General features: G+C 44.7%; 1 protein-coding gene across 1 annotated transcript in view; it reads left to right on the top strand.

Annotated features, from left to right (window-relative positions):
- The first annotated feature begins 222 nt into the window (after window positions 1-222).
- Window positions 223-24,796, top strand: part of LUZP1 (leucine zipper protein 1) — a 71,040-nt gene continuing 46,466 nt past the window's right edge. Inside the window, exon 1 of the mRNA XM_061597029.1 lies at window positions 223-634. The gene's annotated coding sequence lies outside the window, so the exon portion shown is untranslated. The remainder of the gene's footprint in view (window positions 635-24,796) is intronic.

The raw sequence follows: 24,796 nt of genomic DNA on the forward strand, positions 1-24,796 counted from the left end.
GGCAATGCAATGAGTAAACGATTCTAAGTGGACTCTAGTTCGCGAAACCCTTCCTCCGAAGGAAAAAAAGTCACCTTTTAAGGTGCCACAAGACCGTGTATGCGTGTGTGGTGTTTAGACGTTGTGAAAACACCTCTCCTTCCTCCAAGCCCTCCGCTTTAGCGCGGGCCCTTTTGAGTCCAGCCCCGACGTGCGTCTGCCCTCACCCGGCCCGGCCCACTTTGGAGGCTGAAGGAAGAAAGGAGAAAGGCGGCTTGGGGACTCTTCCAGCGGCCAGGCCTCTCGTTCTCCTCCTCCGCCACCCTTCTCTTTCCTCCGCCCGCCTCGTTTCCCTCTTCCTGACGTCAGGGCCGCCAGCCAGCCAGCAGAGGCTGCTCCCCGCCTCTCATTGTCAGGAGGAGCCCCAGCACTGCAGCCCTCGGAGCGGACCGGATCCAAGCGGGCCGCCGCCGCCGCCCCCCCGCTTCGCGGAGTGGGGGCCCCGGGGTTCGCCACTGCCGCAGCCCAAGGCCGGGAAACCCCGGGCTGCTGCTGCCGCCGCCGCTCATCAAGAAAGTCCTTGGCGGACTCAGATTCTTCGTTTCCCGGCTAAGTTCCTTAGGAAAAAGGTGGCGGATTTGGCGGGGAGAAGGAGGTAGGTGAGGGTTTTTTTGGGTCAGCGTGTGGGGTTAGGGTGGGATCGGGGTGGGCTTTGGGGTCAGGCAGGAAGGGAAGCTGCGAGGGGCTCCCTCCGTGCCTCCGATTGCCCTCCTTGCCTCCTCCTCCTGGGCTGATTCTGGGCTCCGGAGCGCTGCCAAAACCAAGCTGGGGCTGGGAAGGAATTCAAGGCATCCGCTTTGTTCAAGTTGCCAGTGTGTAGACGGACCCTTAAAAAAAGTAATTAGCGATTGGAAACTGGAAAGGTTTCCTGTGGCCGTTTCTTTTTGGTCGTTTTGCTTTGTTTTTGAACAATTGCTTTAGTATTTTTTCCTTTCTTTTCGCCACTGAGTTCTTCGCTTGGGAGAGAGAATCTCTCTGGTTCTGGGAACTTCCAAACCATCCAAGTTTCTCCCAGGGTGACGCTCTCCGGAGGAGAGGCCAGGCCCTTCCTGCAGAGGAAATGGCTCGTAGGAAAAAGGGCTTGGGGGTGGGGATGGGAATGGTGCACTGCTCCAAGGAGCTCTAGGGATGTAAGGTATGTTAAGGCATCGGATTCCGGCCCGATCCTAGCCGTGTTTACTGAAAAGGAAATCTCATTAAGTCGGAGTTACTCCCAAGGAGATGCAGGTAGGATTTTTGGCAGAGTTACAGCTTAACCGTAAGTGAGTTTACTTGGAAGTAAGTCCCACAGGTTTCAGTGGAATTCAACTCTAGGATTGCAGTCGCAGTGCGCTGCTTCAGCAGCATCTTGTAAGACTCCTTGTTGAATTTTATCAGTATCCATATTATTATTATTCCCATCCGCTAAACAACTATGGGCAATTCATGGGGTTCCTTTTACTTTATCTTCACAGCAACCCTGTGAGGTAACGTGGGCTGAGACACAGTGAGCGACTGTGAGAGATCAGGTCTGAGACATAGTGTAGGTGAGATCAACCAGTAAATTGTGCGGCAGAGCAGGGGTTTAAACTGGGCCACTCCAGTTTGAGTCACAACATGCCATGCAGGTTTATTCAGAAGTGAGCCCCCATTGAATTCAACGGGACTCCAATCCTAAGCATGTTTACATGGGTGTAAGCATTCTTGAAATGAGTTGGACTGACTTCAAAGTAAACATGGATAAGATTAAACTGCAAGGCTGCAGTCCTATATGCACTTACTTGGGAGCAGATTCCCATTGCAATCCAAGGGATATCCTTCAAAGGAAGCATCCTTTAGGGATGTTGCTTCTAATTTGAGCCAAACTGCTGGGAAACCTCCGTCTCGTAATGTGATTCTGCTATTGATTTCCTGAGTAGTCTTGGAAAAGTTCCTTTGTCTTGGACGTACTTTCCCAGGCCTGAAAATGGCAGTAGTGGTGACATACCTCACAGATTTGTTGAACATTAGTGTGGGTGGGATAGGGTTGTGGTTGCTACCCCTGTTTTTTCTGGAAGTGCCTTTTACAGTGCTGTGACAGGTAGATATTTAGCCGATTTGACTTCCCCTGTTGAATGCATCAGTGTGCCAGCAAAAAGCTCATCTGTTGAAGTTCTGCCTGTTACGCACTTGTTAAAAGTACAGGGAAGCCACTCTAGAAAAAAGGTTGCATTGGCGATAAATATGGATGTAACTAGGATGAGCATTTTGGATGCGCTGCAAAACTCTGAGGCGGATGTGAACTCTTACCATCTAAATCAGGGGCGGGAAACCTTTGGCCCTCCGGATGTTGCTGAACTACAACTCCCACCATCCCTGGCCATTGGCCATGCTTTCTGGGGCTGATGGGAGTTGTAGTTCAGGCTAAAGGTTCCCCAACCCTGTTCTAAATGTTGTTTGAACTCTTGTTGAAGAGTTTGGGAGTTTGAGATTTCCTTGTGATGGGCTCTTCATTCTTGGCACTAGTGTGGCTTAGAATCTATTTTTTCATTTGGTTTATATTTCTGCAGAGCTGTGCTGTTATGTTTTTATCTCACCTTTCTTCTAAGGAGCTTAAGGGCCCATATATCTTCCCCCAACTTTTATCCTCATGACAGCCCTGTGAGGTAGGTTAGGCTGAGAGATAGCAACTGGCCCACAGTCACCCCATGAGTTTCATGGCTGAGCTGGAATTCAAACCCAGGACTCCCTGGTCCTAGCCTAACACTCTAGCGGTTAGAGTCTAACCACTGTGCTGCATTGCCCATGGTAGAGGCATTCCAGGTCAATGGTGGGGAGCTTGCGTTTCTCCAGATGTTGTTGGATTTCAACTCCCAGCATCCATGACCACTGGCCATGCTGGCCAGGGCTGATGGGAGCTGGAGTCCAACAACATCTGAAGGGCCACAGGTTCCCCCACTCCTGTCCTAGATCCTTAGAGACCCATCAAACTCTGAATGGCAGGCGCGTTTGTGCAGACTTAGTCTTCACCTAATTGACTTGAGCGTCAGCCTTTCCCCTTGCCAATTTTTGAGAAGAACATGGGTCAAAATGACAGAGGAGACCTGTAATTCCTAACCCAACCCTGGTGGCTACAGCTTTTGCAATAAAGTTATAAACACATATAGTACATACATATATACAGCATGTCATGAGAACTGCTCACAAATACAGTTTCAAATGACCTCAAATCAAATATTTGTCAACACAAAAGCTGGACTAGTCCGCATGAGAGCACTTTAAGGTAGGGGAAAGGGAATGCATATGCGCTAAAAAATGTTGGTTGCTTTTAACATTAAAATGGCTTGGGCAGGACACTCTGGATTCAACAATTTGAGAGATGCCAAACTTAGTCTTTGTGTATGTGATTTGTTTTGCTAGGTCTGCAGTGCCTCAGTTAGAGTGTTGGACGAGGACCTGGGAGACCAGAGTTCAAATCCCAACTCGGTCAAGAAGCTCACTGGGTAACCTTGGGCCAGTCCATTGTCTCTCACCCTAATTTCCCTCACAGGGTTATTGTGAGGATAAAATGGAAAAGGGGATAACCATGTATGTATGCCACCTTGAGCTCATTGGAGGAAAGGTGGGATATAAATGTAATAAATAACAAATAAACAGGTCTGTTGTGAAGTGAGAGAGCAAGTCGTCCTACTTGCAGCCAGAGCAGGGAATCTTTAAATGTAGTAACAAGCCGAGAATTCTTCTGCGTCAGAAAGACTTATTTTAATCAGACTTCACCCCCAGGGTAGAGATGCTTTTGCTCAATTTACTCTGAGGAATTTTTTTTCTTCAGCTTTTCCTAAAACGAAACCATCTTTCTCTTGCACACAGGCAGATTCTGGGTGTGAAGCTAAGCATGTTTATTGCCTTGTAAGTCCATTTTTCTGCATTTGGGGCTGGTGAGAGCAAGCAAGCCTGTTCTTTAGGAGGACTGGAAGAATCCAACTCATTATTTTGAGAAGGAAACATGGCATTTGTTTTCACTAAAGAGCTATGGAATTTAGGACTTTTGGCTGTGGCCAGGCTATTGTCTGCAAGAGAAGCAGGCCAAGGGTTTCTGCGTTCCTTGATTATTAATTGTGTCTGGTTTCTCAGTTGGGGCCACAAGAGTCAACCATAGGTGCTCAGTGAGCCGTAGGCAGCACCGGGGTGTGTGTGTGTGTGTGTGTGTGTGTGTGGGGAAATGCCTCCCAGATGATGGCTACGTACACATTACACATTTTAGCACCCCCCACAAGAATCCTGAGAACTGTAGTTTACCCCTCACAGAGCTGTAATTTCCATCACCCTTCCCAAACTACAGTTCCCAGGATTCTTTAGGGGAAAGCCATGTGCTCTAACTGTATTATTTATATTATTATTTATTTATTAAATTTATATACCGCCCGACTAGCAATAGCTTTCTGGGCGGTGAACATAGAAATACAAAGCATAAAAAATACAATAAATAACACAATATGATACAAAATAACACAATCTAAATCAATGCAGTAACATTTTAAATTTAAATCAATTTAGATTAAAATGCTTCGGAGAATAAAAAGGTTTTAACCTGGCTCCGAAAGGAAAGCAGCGTCAGCGCCAGGCGCACTTCCTCGGGGAGACCGTTCCACAGGTCGGGGGCCACCACTGAGAAGGCCCTAGATCTTGTCATCACCCTCCGGGCATCCCTATGGGTTGGAACCCGGAGGAGGGCCTTCGTAGCTGAACGTAGTGTACGGGCGGGTTCATATCGGAAGAGGTGTTCCGCAAGGTAACGTGGTCCCGCACCGTATAAGGCTTTATAGGTTAATACCAACATTTTGAATCTAGCCCGGAAACATATTGGCAGCCAGTGCAGGCGGGCCAGGACAGGTGTTATATGCTCAGACCGCTTTGTTCTTGTTAGCAGTCTGGCTGCCGCGTTTTGCACTAGCTGTAGTTTCCAAACTGTCTTCAGAGGTAGCCCTACGTAGAGCGCATTGCAGTAATCCAAACGCGAGGTTACCAGAGCATGTACCACTGATGTAAGGTCCTCTTTACTCAAATAGGGACGTAGCTGGGCTACCAACCGAAGTTGGTAGAACGCATTCCTTGCCACCGAGGCTACTTGAGCCTCAAGTGAAAGGGAAGAGTCTAGGAGGACTCCCAGACTACGAAACCGTTCCTTTAGGGGGAGTGTAACCCCATCCAGGACAGGGCATATATCCACCATCCGATCAGAGAACCCGTCCACCAACAGCATCTCAGTCTTATCTGGATTGAGCTTCAGTTTGTTAACTCTCATCCAGTCCATTATTGCGGCCAGGCAGCGGTTCAGCACATCGACAGCCTCACCTGAAGAAGATGAAAAGGAGAAGTAGAGCTGCGTGTCATCAGCATACTGTATGGTGTGTATGTTATCTGTTTTGCACCCCCTCATACTCTTAGCTAGACTCTTGCAGCTATTTGAAGGAAAGGCCCTTTTCACATAAGAGTGCTTTTCTAAATTATCATTGCTCAGTATTGGAGTGGAAACATTTAAATAAGTATTGTAAGGGGAACGGTGACCCTGGGGCCATCTGTTGTGTGCATTCAGTGGTTACAGCATCTGCTTTACATGCAGAAGGTTTCTGGTCCAGTCCCTGGCATCTTCAGGTGGGGTTCGGAGGTACTTAAACATAAACATAAGAACATAAGAAAAGCCTGCTGGATCAGGCCAGTGGCCCATCTAGTCCAGCATCCTGTTCTCACAGTGGCCAACCAGGTGCCTGGGGGAAGCCCGCAAGCACGACCCGGGTGCAAGAACACTCTCCCCTCCTGAGGCTTCCGGCAACTGGTTTTCAGAAGCATGCTGCCTCTGACTAGGGTGGCAGAGCACAGCCATCATGGCTAGTAGCCATTGATAGCCCTGTCCTCCATGAATTTGTCTAATCTTCTTTTAAAGCCATCCAAGCTGGTGGCCATTACTGCATCTTGTGGGAGCAAATTCCATAGTTTAACTATGCGCTGAGTAAAGAAGTACTTGCTTTTGTCTGTCCTGAATCTTCCAACATTCAGCTTCTTTGAATGTCCACGAGTTCTAGTATTATGAGAGAGGGAGAAGAACTTTTCTCTATCCACTTTCTCAATGCCATGCATAATTTTATACACTTCTATCATGTCTCCTCTGACCCGCCTTTTCTCTAAACTAAAAAGCCCCAAATGCTGCAACCTTTCCTCGTAAGGGAGTCGCTCCATCCCCTTGATCATTCTGGTTGCCCTCTTCTGAACCTTTTCCAACTCTATAATATCCTTTTTGAGATGAGGCGACCAGAACTGTACACAGTATTCCAAATGCGGCCGCACCATAGATTTATACAACGGCATTATGATATCGGCTGTTTTATTTTCAGTACCTTTCCTAATTATCGCTAGCATGGAATTTGCCTTTTTCACAGCTGCCGCACACTGGGTCGGCATTTTCATCGTGCTGTCCACTACAACCCCGAGGTCTCTCTCCTGGTCGGTCACCGCCAGTTCAGACTCCATGAGCGTATATGTGAAATTCAGATTTTTTGCTCCAATATGCATAATTTTACACTTGTTTATATTGAATTGCATTTGCCATTTTCCCGCCCATTCACTCAGTTTGGAGAGGTCTTTTTGGAGCTCTTCGCAATCCCTTTTTGTTTTAACAACCCTGAACAATTTAGTGTCGTCAGCAAACTTGGCCACTTCACTGCTCACTCCTAATTCTAGGTCATTAATGAACAAGTTGAAAAGTACAGGTCCCAATACCGATCCTTGAGAGACTCCACTTTCTACAGCCCTCCATTGGGAGAACTGTCCGTTTATTCCTACTCTCTGCTTTCTGCTTCTGTCTCTAACCCTGGGGAGCGGCTGCCAATCAGTGTAGACTACTGAGCTAGATGAACCAACAGTCTGATGTGTTATAAGGCAACTTCCTATATGCCAGTGGAATTGATGGCATAAAGCAGAGGTGGCGAATCTGTGGCCTTCCAGATGTTGTTGGACTCCCATGTCCCATCAACCCCAGCCAGCAGGGCCGATGATCAGGAATCAGGGGAGTTGTAGTCCAGCAGCATCTGGAGGGCTACATATTCCTGGTCTATGACCTTGGAGAGCTGCTGACAGTCATTGTAGACAATAACGTATACATGATCTGACATTGTATAAGGCAGCTTTATATGTTCTGCGAGCTCTTGGTGACTGTTGGTAATACAGAATGAGGAATGTGCAAACCTTAATCAAGGAATGTCATTTTGCATTGGGGTTTTTCTAGTTTGAAGGACAGCATAAACAGGGTGTTTGCTTTGCCATTTTCATGCATGTGTATTTAAGTTGCGAGGTTCAAAGTGGTTAGGTCCCCCCCCCCCCGCATGCAATGCATTCTGCCTTCAGGCTTTGGAGGAGGATAAGGAAGGGCTGTAGTTCAGCAGTAACACACATTGCAGGCAAAAGGTCCCAGGTTCAGTCCTCAGCATTTCTAGATAGGGCAGGAACAAACTGTTGTCTGATACCCCAGAGAGCTGTTACTAGTCAGTGTAGACAACGCTAAGCTAGATGGCACCAATAGTCTGATTTGGCATCAGGCGGCTTCCTGTGTTTTTTGAAAGCAGGAACTGGTGTCTGTATGGTACTGCAAGACTTTTTCTTTTAAAAAGACATTAATCTTAGTCAAGTATGAGTGTGGGGAAACAATTTGTGCTAGGAGTTGTGGTCCAGCAACATCTGGAGGGCACCACGTTGGCTACCCCTGCTCTAGGCAACTAAATGGTTGGGCCAATATGTGTGGGGTTTTTCCTGATTCCACCACTGCAGCTAGTTCCTACAAGCAGCTTTAGTCAATACATTAAGACACATCTGTTAGAGGAGGATTCCAAAAATGTGTGTGTTCCTTGGTTGCCCATCAACTGATTCTTCTTCAACAGGGCCATATTTTCAGTTGAGCAAGGACTGAAGGCCATCAGCAGTGGCTGATAGAGATGGAATAAAGGCACACATTTTTTACTTTCTGTTTGAATGCTATGTAGGGCAGAAACATGAGGCAGGCTCCACATCCTTATGGTTATTTTCTCTTTTTCCTTGCATTGATTGCCCTACACCAGAGGTATTCAATGGACTACAACTTCAGTTATCCCCTACCATTGGCCATGCTGGCTCGGGCTGATGGGAGTTGTAGTCCAAAACATCGGGGGGGGCTGCTATGTTGGGTACCCCTGCTCTACCCGTTTCATTTTGAGTCTACAACCCCTTTCAATTGGCTTCACTTACTAACTGGGTCCTATACAAGCTGAGACATGGGCAAAGGGCTTCTTTATGCCTTTGGTCCTGGTGTGAATGGCTATACCAGGCTTTGCGCAAAGGCCTCCCTTATCTATGCACTTTAGCTGTGGTCTCCGATGTGTGAGCCAAGGCAAAGCAAATGGGAGTGAGCATCTCAGCTGCATGGAAAAGGCAAGGGCTCAGCATCAGAGGCTTTGACTGTCAGCAGTGGGGAGGAAGAGGTAAGGAATATTGAGCAGCTGAGGTCCCTAATAATTAAAGGCGTTTGCCTAAGCCTCTTACTGCTATTCATAGTGAGGATCAGGGTTTTGGTAGGGGGATGTGTTGAGATCCAGATGAAAAGCTTCTGGTATGCTGGACTCTGGTGTGCACCATTAGCCAAAAATCTGACAAACAGTTCTGCATAAGAAAGGGCGATTGAATAAAAGATGTTCCTGTACCTATTTTGACTCTTTTTATTCTTCCTTGAAATCAGTAGGACAGCAACCGGTTATACCTGGGCTTTTCAGTCTTGCAATAAACCTTTCACTAAGTCAAGAAACAAAAGTTTGAGCCCCCCTGCCCCACCCCACCTGTGCTATGAAGATAAAGCCAACAGGAGCTGACTGTTTTGCAAGGTGTGGGGATAGGTAGATCAATGGAAAATATTGAAAGCAAGAAGCAGAAGGTATGCTTCAGGATTAGAGAAGGTAATGGAAAAGTAATTCTTCAGTTGATCTCCGTTGCACAACAGACGTATGTAGCTGCTGGTGATGGGATGACTGGAATTGGGTGTGTATATGTGTCTATATCAATAGGCCTGTTCAAGAGGCATAAAAAAATCTTGTTCTAGGGATCGAGGAAGGCAGAGAGTAAGTTTAACAACCATTTTCATTGGGAAGGCTGTCACATATTTGGGGAACCTTTCCAAAGTACTTAAAATGATCGCAGAAGAGTAACCTCGTGTACATATTGGACATGATCTCGGGAGGTGGGACAGGGTAAAGCTGCACCATTGTGTGGACAATGGTGCCTGAGTAAATCCACTTGTTTTGTTCTGAATTGGTAGTCATCTTGAAATTACCTCTCTCATATATCATTGCTTCTATTTCCAGTGCCCCGATGTGAGTGCTGATGCTTATATTCAGTAGGGGAAAATGACACAAGAGGGAAGTATCAGTTTGCAGAAGTAATCATCATAAATCTTTAGGGGGGGAAATCACCCCAAATAACCCATTGTTGACTGAGCATGCACAGTGGCTATGAAATGGTGAAAAAATGGAAATCCAAAGGGAGGAATAGAATGGAGTATTGTGGAAGAGATGGCTGGCTGACTGGAACAATGAACAGGCCCTCTGCACTGCAACATTTTATTGCAGGTCCCGGTTCTATTACATATTCCACATCCCTGGGGAACTTTCCCACACTTCTTAAAAATTATCACAGAAGGAACATGCCTTAGAACTATGGAAAATGAAGTCAACATTTTAAAAGCAAATTTGATGAGGAGGGGAAATCTATACAGTTATGTCTGGAGCAGTGTCTAATTTTACCCAGCTGTTCTGAAATGGTAGCTATCTTGAAATTATCTACTCATAAAGGCAATATGAGTTATCATTTGAGTTCCCTTGTATTCCTCTCCCCCCCCCATTTGTGATTAAATGCTAGTCCTTATCTGGCATTTCAGGACTGCCCCAACAACCTCAATCTTCTCAGCCCCCACCTGCCTGTCTTCTTACTTGCAACCAGTCCAGGGGTGGCACTGCCTATTAGACTTCTGTTCCAACTCAGTCTCAGTGTTGCCCTGGTAGAACTCAGCCGGCGGGGGGGAATTAGAATTAGTTATCTACCTGTCATTGGCTCTGGTTCCACCTAACTTGGGCTTCCCTGCCTTCCGCCCCACCAGTCCTAATGGGCACCATCGCTGGTGGCACTGCCAGTCAGTTATCCTTCTCCTTAATCTCAAGGGTTGCCCTTGTAAAGCTCAGCAGAGAAGGGACAAAACTAGCGATAGTTGGCTCTGCCTGTCACTGGCTCTGGCTCCACCTACTGTTTGGGCTCCCTGCCTTCCGCCCTACAAGTCAGAGTAGGCACCAGCCACCGCTGTCTGCAGCCACAGGACATGCACTCTTTTTTGGTATGCACCACCATGCCACCCTAAAGTTAAGATCCCAAAGTGGCACTGGCACACTCAAAGGTGGTATGGCAGAAGCTTTCATGGACTACACGCAGCCTTTCCCAACCAGTGTGCCTCCAGATGTTGTTGGACCACAACTCCCATCAGCCTCAGCCAGCATTGCCAATGGCTGAGGCAGATGGGAATTGTGGTCCAACAACGTCTGGAGGCACACCGGTTGGGAAAGGCTGGACTACAGTATGAAGAGTTATCCCAAGTTTCACGTAGCCTTGTACTTGCCATTGCTTGGGAATTCTAAAAAAAAACAGAAAAAGCAGTGCAGTTTTGTAACCAGTGGTTAAAATCAGCGCAATTTTGAAAGGTTCTGAATAGGAAGACTATATATATGCAGGATAAAAATGGAAATGTACTGCCTTCAAGTCGATTCTGACTTATGGCGACCCTATGAGGAGGGTTTTCATGAGGCTGAGAGGCAGTGACTGGCTCAAGGTCACCCAGTGAGCTTCATGGCTATGTGGGGATTCGAACCCTGGTCACCCAGGTCGTAGTCCAACACCTTAACCACTACACCACACTGGCTCTCTCAAGATAAGAGTGAGGAGTAAGAGTATGTGGGGGCTTACATAGTGCTGCATTGCAGAAGAATGTTAAATTATTTCTTATATATGGAATATGCAGCAGCAACGTATATTATATGAACTGAATATCTAAGTCCATGCACAAAGAGGAGTTCTCCAAATAGATGCCACTGAAGAACGCATTTGGCAAGTCACTTGGAATACGTTATGTGCTTTCCTTTGCACTTTTAGACTCTGGACAAGAATATCTCTGTATTCCATTGCCGTGTTGTCCTTAGGAGTGATTAGAAATATTTTGTCGGCACAGCTAGAACTTAAAATTATTTCATGTGAGAATACATTGTATGTATGTAAAAATGTCATAAAGCCCTATAAAACCATTTGCCTGTTATTGTATATTTTGTTGGCTATTAGCCACAGATTATATTTTGGAATAGTTTATAATCCTTGATCTCAGGAACCAGCATGCAAAATTTGGTTATGATAAGGAAGAGGGGTCCAAATGCATAGAGAACGGACAAACAAACAACTTCTACACACACACACACATGGTTGGGAGGGGAATTTGTAAACACTGAGCTTAAAGGAAAATGAAATACAACAGCTCTCCAGAGCTTCAGATGGGGTTCTTTTCCAGTCCTCCTTAGAGGGGCTGAACCCAAGAAGTTCTGTATGCAAAGCAAATGCTCTGCCGCTGAGTTGTGACCCATTCCCCAATGACCCTTCCTATGTCTACCCCAGGAGCCAAAGATGCTTAAGAGAGAGATTTGCCTAAATGGTTGCATTACTGAAATTTGAACTGGAACTTCAAGCACACAATTCATTCATTGGGTAACAAGGTCTCTTTGAACGTTGTTGTTGTTGTTTTGCCTCCTGTTGGCTGTGTTCTTGCTCTGCCATGACCTAAGGGGTGAACAGTCATACTACATATAAATCTATTTATTTAATTAATCGTCGCACCGGGGTAGGCAACTTGTTCAGTGTATTAGAAACTCATCCTGAGCTGGCTTATTCTCCTTTCACATAATTAGTAATTTGCATGGATAGGGTGGACAAGTCCTATCTTGCTGACTGAAGTTATAAAAGTTCCAGGTATTGTTAGTTCCAAATACTGAAATCATTATCATCATGATTTAGCCCCACAAAACGAGATGAGCTTAGAAGACAAGATAATGGAAAACAGCATCAATATGGCATCCTTAACGACTAGCTACTGTGTAATGTTGATTTCAGGCAGCTGCACCGTGTAAGGGCCTAAGAGTCTTTCTGATCAGAGTAAAGATGCATCTAGCAGGATGTAGATATTTCAAACACAAAAATAGATGACAAAAGTCTTCCTACCATTTCTTTTATAGCCTGATCCAAAACATATTGATTCAGGAATGTCCCACTGAGATCTTAGGGAGGAATCCTAACTTCCCCCTCCCAGGACCAGGTTCAGAGGAGGACAACAATGATGATCAGGAGACTGGAAACAAACCCCTACGAGGAGAGACTGAAAGAACTGGGAATGTTTAGTCTTGAGAGATATGGTAGCACTCTTTGAGTACTTGAAAGGTTGTCACACAGGGGAGGGCCAGGATTTCTTCTCGATCATCCCAGAGTGTAGGACATGGAATAATGGGCTGAACTTCCAGGAAGCCAGATTTCAGCTGAAGATAAGGAAACATTTCCTAACTTTTAGAGTGGTACGACCAATCACGTAGGGAGGTGGTGGGCTCTCTGACACTGGAGGCATTCAAGAGGCAGCCACCTGTCAGATATGCTTTAAGTTGGATTCCTGCATTGAGCAGGGGGTTAGACTTGATGGCCTTATAGGCCCCTTCCAACTCTGCTACAGAAAGTCTACAGATACAGCTAATAGAATCATAGACTTTCTGTACACAGCAGCTGAGATGAAAAGGGGGAGGGAGGCAGATCACTGCATAAGCCTGGAGCTGCTGCACAATGCCATCACATGACGAGAGTGGGACCTACTCAGGATCCAACAGATCCCAGGGTGGCTCAGCCCCAACCCCCAGAAACCTCATTTCAAGGCTTTCTGATGACACGTACTGCCTCCATGTTTGGGTGGAATGGGGAGATCTCTGCCAGTGGAGTGATGCTGGCATTGCTTCACAGACAGCTGACAGCAGCCAATTGGGCCGGGAGCAATCCAACGCCCCACCCACCAGAACAAAGTGGGGTCTGGACTGCTCTGTGAGTAAATATAAGAATATGAGAACAGCCCTGCCGGATTAGACCAAAGACCTGTCTAGTCCAGCATCCTGCATCCCAACCAGATGCCTCCAGAAAATCCACAAGCAGGGCACGAGGAAAATGTCCCTTCCCCTCCCAGCTGTTGCTCCCCAGCAACTGGTATTCCTTGGTGCACCGCTTCTGAACCTAGATATCCACCAAAATATTTGGGAGATTATAATCAGAAGAGTTCATCTCACAGCTTTTGATAATAATGTATAATTGTTCTGGAAATGGAATTTCTAAATCAGATTGAAGAAGCTCACATGAACTTTTAAGTGTGTTGTTTCTAGTTTTTCAGGGATCAGATTTCCGTCACTTAATTTCCCCATCCCTCTTCAAACAGTGATCATAATTGCAATATGCATAGACCTGGCTTGCATGAGGTGTGATGTTCTCTCTCACACACCACACATGATCATTGTTTTATAAAGTGGGAGTCAGACTTCCTTAAGGAAATACACATAGTCTTCTGGTACTTTAAAGGCTAACATAGCTCTGTTGCACTACACAGCACTGGAAGGCACTGTGCTAATGCCCCTTTGCCCAGTAAAACCCAGCAGTATCCGGGATGCAGAGGATGCATAGCTCAGCTTCTTCCAGCAACACTGTTAGGTACATAGGAATATAGGGAAATGCCTTATACTAGGTCAAATTATTTGTCCCATCAAGACTAGTATTGTCTGTCTGGCAGTAGCTCTCTGGGGTTGCAGGCAGAAGGAGATCTTCCACATCATCTGTTACGTGATCCTTTTAAACCACAGTTGCCAAGGACCAAATCTAAGACCTTCTGTATGCATAACATGAGATTTACCACTGAGCTACGGTGTTGCGATTGGGAAAGCAATTTCAGGAGTTGCAGGTTTGTGGCACCCTATTCCCAGTCTGGGGGCTGTTGTGACTGGTCCAGCCAGTTGCAAAACATCTCAGCCAGGAATGGGGAAGTGCCGGTGGTGGTTCTGTGACTGTGGCCTCTCTAGCTCCTAGGCATGCCTGGGATTTTTCCAGGGCTTGGCTTCCTGCATTGATGTGAAGGTGGAGAGGCACATGAGCCCAGTGCACAAAGAAAAAGTTTTGGATTGTGCCCCTAAGCTGTGGTCTTAAGCATACTCACTTGGAAGTCAGTCTTACTAAAACAATTGTATGGGTCTGCCTGTGCCAATAGGATATTTGTGCTTTTAAAAAAATAAAATAAAATGTTGGATAAACTCATGAAAGGTAGACATCTTGAGATTATGCTTAGAGCTTCCATGTTGATTTATGGGGTTTTGTTAGGACTTTAAACACAGTTGATGGACATGTTACATTACTTCCGCAATCTTATTCTGGAACATCTTCAGATGTGCAAAACGTTGAGTTGGGTCTGAAGAATCTCAACAGATACTGGGAGCTGAAAAAACTAATGACTTCGTGTTTGAGGTGGGTTTCATCATCCTGTCAGAACCCTATACTCCTCACAGAGCTACAGTTCCCAGAATTCAATGGGAAGAGATTGATTGTTAAACCACTCTGGCAAACTGTAGCTCTGTGAGGGGAATAGGGGTCTTCTTAACTATTCTCGGCACCCTTAACAAACTATACCTCCCAGGATTCTTTGGGGGAAGCCATGACTGTTTAAAGTGGTATGATACCGCTTTAAATGTATAGTGCAGATGGGGCCTTGGTCTCCAGATTTCTTGCCATCTTTGTCTGCCCCTGGAATCTGACCTCTTGCTGAAATCCACTTGCCATTAGTCCTCAAAAGTGTGTGACCTTTCACTTTGCATTTCTTCCTGTTCCTGTTCCATTCATGAGGTCACCTAGCTTGCTGTGTAAGAAGCTTCCTGATCCCTCCTACAAACTTGGTGTCATTGGCAGATTTCAGCATGCTCCTACTTCCCATTCGTAAAATGTTTGAGTAAAATTGGCACTATCCCAGAGAACCAAAGAACTTTTATTGGTTCCCCCAGAATGTGTCTACTTCCTCAACTCATCCAGGAAGAGTTGAGCTGTGCTACTGTCAGCAGTGCTTATTTTTCGATCTGTGTCGAGCCACTGAAAGTCAGCACAGCATCTTTTGGATGCTTCACAGAGATTTCTTTCTGCATCAAACTCTGAGCCTGAAGGTCTATGGCAGAATCCAAATGCTGCCTCACCAGAGCCTGTCCTGTCATTCTTCACTCATACCAATCCTGTTTTAGTCATCTTGTAGTTCCTTATTTCATCACTGAGATAACAACCTACTATCTTCTGTTAATGTTAGTTTTCCTAGGTCCAGTAAAGCTATCACTGCAGATTTTCCATTTGTGGATATTTATGTTACTGGGTTTCACCTAGAATATAATACGTGCAAATTAGCAGAGCTTGGAAAAGTTACTTTTTTGAACTACAACTCCCATCAGCCCCAGCCAGCATGGCCACTGGATTGGCTGATGGGAGTTGTAGTTCAAAAAAGTAACTTTCCCAAGCTCTGCAAATTACTTGTTTTGCACCAGTCATTTGTGTTCTTCCATTTCATTGTTTAGTGACGGACTCTCTTAGCTATCTGACGCTGTGTTAAACCCTTTTGGTAGCTACAGATGCGGCAAGGTTATCCTCATTCTTCTTCCAACCTACTTTACAACTCATCTTCAGTATGTTAGTAAACAGATTCCCCAAAACATACTACTTGACTTTAGTGAGGTGTAGTCTAGCTCTTCGTAAGAATATTAGACCCTGTCTTATACCAGGTTGAACTTGTCCATCTAGACCAGTACTGTCTGTCTGCCCAGAGTGGCATCAGTTCTCCAGGGTCTCAAGCAGAGGTCTTTCCCATCTCCTGAACCCTATCCTTTCTACTGGAGATTCAAGGGATTGAACTTTTGCATGCAAAGCATATGCTCTGACACTGAGCTATGGCCCCTTATAGTGCCATCCTCTTCTGTTGTCATTATTCCCACTAATAGCGAACTCACGTGGTTGGGTACCAACAGAATTGGAGTCAGAGGGACCACTGAGAAACAAGAGGGAGGGAGGTATCAGCATGACCCCCAAGGTATACAAAAGTATGAAACTTTTTTAAAAAAAAAAGAACTTGAAGAACAGAAGGCTTCTAAAATAGCGCAATGAGGACAACGTATTCTCAGTAGTGTCCGGAAGCCAAGGAATGTTGCGTTTCAGTTGGAAAAGCAAACTGGGTTGGTGAACAGTGAATTGATCCGCTTAACACTTTATAGTACCTCATAGGAGGGCATGGCTCGCACCCTGAACAGAAACACTCCTGATATTGGGTGAGGATACACTGCAACATTTTGTGTGTAAAGCTAAAATCCCACCTTTACCCCCACAATCCTCCATGAATTCACAGCATGTGTGTTGCTCTTTCTGGGCAACTGGCACAGAACCATGTTCTTGCATGACTTTCCATTTATTCCAGGGGGCCTAGCTAGGAGACTTTCTGGGCCCCATACTTTCTAATGCATCTCATCCCACCCTGGTTCTATGACACTTGATCTTCCCTTTTTCACTTGATTCCTTTTCAGTCCTGTCTATAGTAATGTAACCCAATACTTTTGGTATTTATTGCATTATAGTGAAGATCGTATATAACTGAACACGTCTGGGGGTAAATCAAAAGCAGAAAGTATAGAGTAATTGCACTACAAATTAACTTTGCTGGAACCATCTCATTAACAATAAGGATGTGGACAGATGTATTTCAAATAATAATAATGGCATCTAATGCAGGATTTCATGTTCTTACAATAACCTTGTAAAGTAGGCCGGTATGATTATAATCCCCATATTACAGGCTAGGGTAGAGAGACACTGGCTTGCCTAAGCCCCCCCCCCTTCAGTTTGTGATTGAGCAGGAATTTGATCCTGGTACTTCCAGTTCATAGCTTTTTGTTTATTGAAGTGTCTCTTATCAGCTTTAGCAGATCTCACAGGGATACCATCTGCTCCATAAGACAGACACTGCAACTGTCAACTGTGCTTTGGTAATTTAGAGATTATTTTCCTGTCATGTATTCTTCATGGGTCTTGAAGACAGTTTGGAAACTTCAGTCAGTTCAAAATGCCACTGCATTAATGCTAACTGGTGCTACCCGCAAAGACTGTATCAAGAGAATGGCACAGGCTGCCATTTTGTTTCCGAGCTAAAGTGCTCACGTTTTGCTTTAGAGCTGTACATATCTTAGGACCAAGGTACCTTTGAGTGGGCCTTCTCCATAATAGACTTCCTCTGACATTGAGATTTTTTTATGGTGTCTTCTCTGGGAAGTTGAGATCCACAAGGAGCAGAGCCTTTCTGGTAGTGGCACCCTGATTGTGAAACACTCTCCCCTAGGAGTCCCATCTTACTAGCTTTCTATAGATCAGGACTGGAAAACCTGTGGCTCTCTAGATGTTATTGGACTTCAGCTCCCATCAGTCCCAACCAGCAGGATCAATGGACAGGGAGACTGATTAGTTGGAGACTTCCTGGTCTTGTTTGCTTGCACTGTGATGGGAGAAGTGAAGGTGGGGTCTGCCGGGCAAGGAACTTATGGATATCTCTGTTTATTAAGCCAAGATATGACTGTCTAAACACAGTCAATATAAGTCTCTTTCAGCTGAATATTATGGTTGCTAGCTAGCCAAGTGGCAGAGCACCTGCTTTGAATGCAGAAGGTCCCGAGTTCAATTCCTGACATCTCCAGATAGGAAAGACTCCCTGTTGGAAACCCTGGAGAGCCATTTGCCCATCAGTGTAGACAATACTGAGTTAGATGGACCAATGGTCTGACTCACTATAAAGAACCTTCCTGTGTTCCTATATCCTTTCTGATTTTTTTGGATGAAAAGGTGGGCTGAAAATATAGTAAACCAATTAGTGTACACCCTTAAAACATATGCCACAAAACACATCTGAGCCTGATTTGACCTGGATTCTCATTTATTCAGAATAATCTGCAAGTTACCTTAGAATCTTCTGCTGAAAGGAATATTTTAAATAAATAAAGAATGCACACCCAGATACACAGTCTGCAGTGATTCGCAAGATCGCATCTGTTGTGACGGAGAAATCAGTGCTGGCGGTACTAGGAAGGAGGCATAAGAAGAGGTCTGCTGGATTAGACTAATCAGCCATCTAGTCCAGTATCCGGTTTCCCCAGAAGTTGAAAATAAGGGGTGTGGAGGGGAAGGAGTGCTTGAAATTTCAGGGAGTTGAGGGCTGAGACTCTTTGTCCTGATGAATGTGGACTCAGACTATATGGCTTCATAGTAAAAAAATGGGGGAAAATCATAATGATGACCATTTCGTTACATTTTACTTTAAGTGTTTAATTACACTTTAATTAAAGTGAGCTATGCTTATATCCTTGTAATTTTTACAGAGCTCTCTTAGTGAACTCCTTGATCCATTGTGTTCATTTTCGGTCACTTCTTGTGTGTCCAGCCCTTCAATTGATATTAGTCCATTCACATGCTCAGGCAGAAGTCCACTTCATTCAGAACAACAACAACGATCTGTTCAGTGCTGTGAGAGGGCTGTTAACTGCTGCTGCATTTGGAAGTAGCCAGAGCTGAATTCTTACTTTGTTCATTCTAGGAAATTTACATCAAGGTTGAATCAAAATGATTTTTTTCCAAATTGAAAATGACAGTGTTGCATCTGACAAGTTGATCTTGGGGCTGGGAGTATTCAGAGAATTTAGTGGAGATGTAGGACATGAAGGCAATTGTCCTGTCCCATGGTTGGTCCTCAGCAATTCAGTGCTAGCACCCACACTTGATATGCTGAATGTGCCACGTCCAACCTGAAAGATCGACTTACCCCTTATGTACCCAGTCGATCACTGTGCTTTGCAGGCGAGGGCCTGTTGCAGATACCATCTCATCAAGAGGTCCATACCACACAACAGAGGAAGTGGACCTTTAGTGTTGTGGCACCGACTCCTTGGTATTCACTCCTCTCACATATTAGACAGGTGTTGTCTTTTTGGTGCCTATTGAAGATCTTCCTCTTTCAACAAGCCTTTTAAGTAGAGACCTTATCCCAGTCTGCATGTGGAATTGTTTTTAAGATGTTTTTAATTTTTTTTAAAAAAAGATGTTTTTAAAGATGTTTTGTTTTAAAGATGTTTTTAGTGTTTTGTCATTTGTTTGTCATCCTGGGCTTCCTCCCAGAAGAAGCCCAGGATGACAAACAAATGACAAAACACTAAAAACAGGATATAAAGTTAATATATAAAATAAATAATAAAATAAAATCTCTAACAGGTGATGGGGAAAAATTTCTGTCTGAGACCCTAAAGAAATACTGCTGGTTGGAGTAGTGAACACTGAGCAATTTGGTTGAAATAGTCTGATTCAGTATAAGCCAGGGGTACATAATGGGGTCTAGCCAGATCCACATCTGCCTCACCTCCATGGACTAAATTCATCAGATGGTCAGGGTTGGCCACCTGCCAATCATCTGTGGTCACAATGACATCAGGTGACCCATTTTCCTTTGCCCGCATTGTTTTAAATCAAACTGGTAGAACAAAGCACAGCTTTGCAGTTGCTGATGATCAGCGGTGCCTGCATACCCATTTTTGGCTGAGTTGCATATATGAAGTCAGGTGTAGGGCCTTGTAGGCCAAATGAGGAAGCCTGATCGGCCTAATTAGGCCCATGGGCTGAAGGTTTCCCACCATTGGTATAAGGTATCTTCATAAGGTCACCCTTCGCTTTCTCCATTTGATCACTGGCATGTGTGTAGTAAAGGATGGGCCAGAATGATTATGTGGAAGATGTAACATACCTTGTGCGCACCAGCTGTTAATCGCAGTGCTCCACCAGCTAGCTTAGGTATGGTTTGAGCATAGTCAGAAATTCTCACAAGCCCAGAAATCACTGAGCCAAATTAAATAAAATGACATTTAAACTATTATATCCGAGCCCAAGGTGGTATTCCTAGTATCTACCCCATTTTGTCCCCTGTGAGGCAGGTTAGGCTGAGATAGTGACTGACTCAAGATCACCTGCTGACTTGGGTAGGAATTTGAAGCTAGAGCTCCCCAATCTTAGTCCAACAGGCTAACCCCTATACTGCACTGCCAGTTTATATCATTGTGCCATCTATTACAAAGATCAGGAGCCTTTGCCTTCAGCCCTCTAGGGACAGTCCTTATGTACAAACACTCCCCCTCTTCCTCTTGTTGTTGACAGCAGTGTACGGGAAGGCAGTGGGGTAGCTGGTTCCTCTGCTGAGAGACCCCCAAAGCAATTTGGCCATAGCCTCATCCTCATTATGCCATAATGTCATTGCTCCAGGTAGCCTGGGACAGCTTTGCTGGTTCTCGGGAGCTGGATGGAGGATTATGAGTCAGAATGCTTTGTCATTTAAATTATCCCAGCAGATTTTAATAGACTGTTAAAGGTTTATACGTTAATGTAATCTGACGCAAAATTCATCTGTTAAAGTTTAGTTTTAATTATCCACTTGGAGCTACACCCTGCTTTCAAGTGGACTCATATTTTTCCCCAACAGAAAAGAAAAATATTTCATTTGACAGCCTCACAAGCAGGTTGGCTCCTTGTGAGCATTTGTCTTGAATAGTCTTCTGTAACATGGCAGACAGCAAAGTCTGGAAGCATTGAGTGAATGAGTGGAGGATCCTGCAGATTTCGGAAGGGACGCATGCATGGATTGTCCAGCGACTATGTGCAGTTTTAGGCGTATGTATCCCCAAAGTTCAGCCCAAAATGGGAGTACAATCACAGCTGGCAAGCTCTAGGATTTAGTGGCTGAACTTGTTCCTTGTGTTGTAGTAAGTTTTCCACGTTAAATCAAGGGTTCTCAGGTTTCATAGTACAGTAGGGCCCCACTGATATGGCGTGTTACGTTCTGGACCCCCGCTGAAAAGCGGAACTCATTGAATAGAATGGTGCGCGACGCTCGAATACTGCCATAAAAGCAGAACAAGTGCTGTATGAGTGGGGCTTTAGTCTAATTGCGTCTAATTGAGACCGCCGTGTTAGCGAAGCGCTGTAAAGCGGGGCCCTACTGTAGTAAGTCTATGACAGTGTAACAGAGTAAAAGTAAAAAAAGGAATTAGCTAATAGAGTTTGCTCTTGAAGAAAGAATGGGGTCAGACAGGAAGTTGCCTAATACTGAGTTAGACTATTGGTCCATATAGTTCAGGGTAGCCAACATGGTGCCCTCCAGATGTTGTTGGGATTCCAACTACTATCAGCCAGTGGTCAGGAATGATACATCTAGAGGGCAACACATTGATGACCCTGGATCTACACTGACTCTCTGGGATTCTAGACAGTTTTTCCCAGCCCAAAGTGGGAATTCTGGGAATTGAACCTGGAACCTTCTGCACACAAAACATACGTGCTACCACTGAGCTATGGCCGTTCTCTGAAGACAAGGTAGTGTCACAGTTCACATGCCGCAGGAAACCATAGTAAATGGTTTACCATGAACACAGAGATCACTCCCATTTCACTTCTCCCCTAGCTTGAGCACCAAACCACAATCCCTGACTTAGCGTTAAGTCTGAACTGAAGATTGTGGCTTGTTTTTCTCAAACCATAGTTGGTAAACCAAGAATAAATCTTGGCTTAACGTTGTAGTTTGTTTGGCGTGAAACAAAACCATGATGCCCAGTTCGGGCATAACACTAAGTCAGGAATTTGTCTTGTTGCTTGTGCTAGAGAGAGCCATCTGTTCATTAACTATGGTTTACTATGCTGTGAAAACATAGCCAATGGAAGAAAGAGGAAGGAAGAACATCTCTCAACCTCACAGGAAGCTGCTTTATATACTGTTTGTCCATCTGTCCAAGTATTGTGTACTCTAGAAGGCAGCAGTTCTGTAGGGTCTCAATACTTTTTTGAGTGCAGTAAACTCCCTGCAAACAGAAAACTAAGATGTCAAGGAGAAAGGTTCTTTCCCAGGCGTTCGCCTACTTTGCTGGTTTTCTATTTGCAGGGATTTGTTTTTTTTTTAAAAAATATTTATTTATTTATTTATTATTTGATTTATATCCCTCCCTTCCTCCCAGCAGGAGCCCAATTGCAGCCTGAAGTCATGTTGCTCATTGTGTATGGATGGGAGAGAAATATGGTTCAGTTCACATTTAAAGGTGAAGCTACCTAATTTGCATTTCCTGAAACTATACGTGAACCAATATGTGAACCAAAACATAACCTTCTTTTGAAATTCACCCTTTTTCAAATTTGCAGCACAGTGGTCCAGCCAAGTAAAGTATACAAAAATGTGTATACTTTGGTAAAGTGCGCATTAAAGTGCATATATTAGTAAAAACAGCATTCAAAAATGTGTTATTACATAAAATTGTCTAGCAAAAATAGGCAAAATTGCATATTAGGAGAAAGTTGCACTAAAATCCTGGTGAATATTCAGGAGGACTTAGAAAAAAATCACAAATTTGGAAATGTGGAGAACTGAATTTAAGAGTGGAAAATATATGTGAGAAATCAAAATTGAGAAATTCATCCATCTCTACCATTCTGTGGCCTCACTCTCCCTTCACTTTACTGTGTATTTGGGCCAACCCTCAGTTTGAGCTCAGTGGAAGTTGGGTCTTCCCCAGCAGGAAGTAGAGAGATCCAAGGCAATTTGGCGCCTTCTGAACTATAGTGCTCTGATTTTAATTCAGTGTCTTCATGTTTCAGTGCATGTGAGTTTAGTGACACACCCACTGCCCTCTGGGCCTGTGCCCCCACTTATGGGGGAGCTTAATGAAATCAGCAAGCCCCACACTCTTGACTGCCTGCCCCCACCCCCAATTTTAGCCAAATCATGGCCTACCTATAGCCTTATTAAAAACAGCAATTAAAGTGCGTTCCCCCTGCCCCCTTAGTAGTTTGGGCACCATTCTGGGCCAATTGCTTTTCTTCTGCCTGCCTGCTACCAGGCTGCTGGTTTTTTTACTTGCTAATTTGAACAGCATGAAAATTGGTATGGGCTGAAACACACACGTAATATAACGTGGTGCATGATTCAGTCATCGTTAAGCACTTTGAAGTCCCACTAATGAAGCATGTGTCTTTAATTTCTTTCCGGTTCAAATCAAGGGGAATTCAGACTGGTGGGTTGTGACCCCTCCCCCTCTCTTTGGTTGCATTGTTCAGTGCAAGTTTAAGGGCAAGTAACTCCTAATTTAGCAAGACTTGTTGGGGAAAAAACCACTCCTGCTTTTTTGATTGGGGGAAGTTAATGTTGTTGAAGCAACTTCAGGCCCTGCTTGCCTGGCCTCTGCAGAGAACAGGGTGTTCCCTGGGAGTGACAGGAATGTTATGATTTATTTGCATTTACAGAGATTGTCCCATTCCAAGGGTTTTGGGATGGATGACAAAATCCATCCTCACGGTAGCCCTGTGAGGCAGGTCACCTTTTCTTCTCTTTTTTGCAAATTAGGAAAGTGAGGCCAAGCCAGCAATTTGCCCAACTTTGAGGAGTATCCACTTTGTTCATATTCATCACGCGGAGTTCGGAGGGGCCATTTTGTTGTGCATGCAGCCCCTTGCTCCTCCCTATGCACAAGATGGCGAAAAAACAAGGAAGTCTCCCATTAACTATAGTTTCATGTTTCATCCAAGCCAGGAAACTATAGTTACTCACTTGCAAACAAGCCAGGATATTAAGCCATGGCTTCCAGTTGATTTAATATCTTGGCTTATTTCAAAGCTATTAACCATAGTTTCCCACTTTGTATGAACCGGGAAACTATAGTTAATGGAAGGCTTGTTTACTCACTCGCTTGTGCAAAGGGAGGATGGATGGGGTTGAGCTTGTGGCTTGAAGACTCATTCGTATGATCATCTGGATATAGTCAGTAATGACCACATTGTGTGATGACTTGCATCTGCAAGACACAGATAAGATGCTGCAGACGGCAAGGGCTTTCCTGTCTACCCCCCACCCCACTCAAACAGATAGACATGCAGTATTTTGTAAAGAAGGAGTGCATGGAGCTGCGAGTCACATCATCGTATGGAAAAGAAACAATGTACGTTCGTGGAAGAATCTTTTGCCTGAGATGGCATTTGAAGTCCAAATTGCAACAAACAGGCTCTCAACAGATGGGGAACACATAGGAACCTTGGAAGCTGCTTTATACTGAGTCGGACCATTTGGTCCATCTAACTCAGTATTGTCTACACTGACTGGCAGCAGCTCTCCAGGGTTTCAGGCAGGAGACATTCCTAGTTCAACCTGGAGATCCCAGGAATTAAAGCTTGGACCTTCTGCATGCAAAGCAGATGCTCTGCCACTCAGCTATGACCTTTCTTCCATACTCTTGAGTAGACCCAACCTGGGAAAAGGCAAGATGGGAGACTGGCACTGTTTTTGCTTGGAGAGGGGTACATGCTTGGGCCTGGTTCTGACAGGTTGCTTTTTTAAAAAAATCTCTCCGTGGCAATGCTTTTTAGTATGATATGGACAACTGTAGGACCAGAATGCAAAATCCAGGAAAAAGGAATAATTCTTTTCCAGGATGCAAAATCCAGGAAATGGAAACTAAAATGGAAAATCTATGAAAAAGAAATAATGTCATAACATTTTGGAATTATTGCTTTTTCCTGGATTTTCCATTCTGGTGCTAGGCTTTTT

The sequence above is a fragment of the Rhineura floridana genome, chromosome 15 (genome assembly GCF_030035675.1).
Source record: "Rhineura floridana isolate rRhiFlo1 chromosome 15, rRhiFlo1.hap2, whole genome shotgun sequence".
In the NCBI taxonomy this organism is placed as follows: domain Eukaryota; kingdom Metazoa; phylum Chordata; class Lepidosauria; order Squamata; family Rhineuridae; genus Rhineura; species Rhineura floridana.